Consider the following 2363-nt stretch of genomic DNA (forward strand, 5'->3'; position numbering starts at 1 on the left):
TTGCCAAATATCAAAATGAATCCACCACAGGTATACATGTGTTCCCCATCCCGAACCCTCCTCCCTCCTCCCTCCCCATACCATCCCTCTGGGCCGTCCCAGTGCACCAGCCCCAAGCATCCAGCATCATGCATCGAACCTGGACTGGCAACTCGTTTCCTACATTATATTTTACATGTTTCATTGCCATTCTCCCAAATCTTCCCACCCTCTCCCTCTCCCACAGAGTCCATAAGACTGTTCTATACATCAGTGTCTCTTTTGCTGTCTCGTACACCGGGTTATTGTTACCATCTTTCTAAATTCCATATATATGCGTTAGTATACTGTATGTTTTTCCTTCTGGCTTACTTCACTCTGTATAATGCTTTTACCATCCAAATAAATTATGTGACCACCACAATATATCTAGGGCCTTCCAGAATGAAGAAAGCAATAGGTAAACTTTTCCATTATCTAACATTCTCCGTTCTAAATTTCTTTTTCCTAAATTGAATTCCAGTTATCCCTAGCTATTTTATCTCCTGGGGCCTCCCAGGTGGCTCAGTGGTGAAGAATCTGCCTGTCAATGCAAGAGACAAGGGTTTGATCCCTGGGTTAGGAAGATCCTCTGGAGAAGGAAGTGACTACCCACTCCAGTATTCTTGCCTGGAAAATCCCATGGACAGAGGTGCTTGGCAGGCTAGAGTCTATTGGGTCACAGAGTTAGACATGATGTAAGCTATTGAACAACAATTTTTTAATATAAACTTATTTATTTTAATTGGAGGCTAATTACTTTACAATATTGTATTGGTTTTGCCATACATCAACATGAATCCCCAAACATGGCTATAATTTTCCATCTTCATTTCCAAACTAACGTGTGGACACTGTGCATTATAATTTTATCAAGGCTTTATGGACACTGGAATGTATTTAAAATAATCAATGCAATATAAATTCAGATTGAAATAGTATCATGACCATTCTCATGGGGAACCTCTTATATACTAACCGTGTGTCTCTCTGAGTCCTGACATATTGCCATGATTTAGGCTCCTTTTTATTCCATGTCCTGTTCCTGAATTACATATAGTTACACACTGTCTAAGCTCAATTTTTAAAATTTTGTTTCAGAAAAAGTAACTTCCTTGTTTGAGCCAGTCTTCTCCCCAATATATTAACCCAAAATTTTCCTCTGTCCCAACAAAAAGCACAATCAAATTATTTTCTAGAAAATAACTAAAACAGTGACAGCCACACTGAGGGAAATTCATTTATCATCTTGCGACAAGGCAGAGTCACCTTTGAAATTAGCAGTGTTTTCACAAATTCCACCATTACTGAAATAATAGTAATAGAAGAAAGTAGCAGCAAATAGATTACAAAGTAGCAAACTTGAAATGAACTTTCCTTTATAAAGCTAGGTGACTTAAGTAAATCTATCAACTCTAACCTTTATTTTTGCATGTGTAATAAATATAGTTTGATGAACTGTTATGTCAACGCTTGACTATACCAAGGTTAAAAAAAAAAAAAACCTTTGCTAAAAGAAGCCTGAAGCATAGCATTTATATATGTAAAATGGATTATCCTTGATAGTCATCATAGAACCTTTAAACTCTGACATTCTTGCCAGCTGGAGCATGAAAATAGTAGAAATATTTAATTCATGCTTTTAATAGCAAGTGGCAGATTAAAACACCCTCAGTGATACAATGATACTCAAGTGTTACAGAATGCCATTATTTGAAGACCATGTATAATATTCTAGACAATGAAAAAACAGAGTTCAAAAGTGACAATTATATAAAAAGACAGAGATAATATTATGATTTAATTAATGCTATTACTAAACAGGAAAGAAAGGTATAGAAGATATTTTGTAATTGTAAGAAAAAAAAATAAAAAAGACCTACCCCAAAAAGAATAGAAATTGCTTATGAATAAAGACTCAAATTCACATATTGCTGAAGCCTGGATTGGAGAATTTTGAGCATTACTTTATTGTGTGAGATGAGTGCAATTGTGCTGTAGTTTGAGCATTCTTTGGCATTGCCTTTCTTTGGGATTGGAATGAAAACGGACCTTTTCCAGTCCTGTGGCCACTGCTGAGTTTTCCAAATTTGTTGGCATATTGAGTGCAGCACTTTCACAGCATCATCTTTCAGGATTTGAAAGAGCTTAACTGGAATTCCATCACCTCCACTAGCTTTATTCGTTGTGATGCTTTCTAAGGCCCACTTGACTTCACATTCCAAGATGTCTGGCTCTAGGTGAGTGATCACACCATCGTGATTATCTTGGTCGTGAATATCTTTTTTGTACAGTTCTTCTATGTATTCTTGCCACTTCTTAATATCTTCTGCTTCTGTTAGGTC

The sequence above is a fragment of the Bison bison genome, unplaced genomic scaffold (genome assembly GCF_000754665.1).
Source record: "Bison bison bison isolate TAMUID 2011002044 unplaced genomic scaffold, Bison_UMD1.0 scf7180017864506, whole genome shotgun sequence".
Taxonomy (NCBI): Eukaryota; Metazoa; Chordata; class Mammalia; order Artiodactyla; family Bovidae; genus Bison; species Bison bison.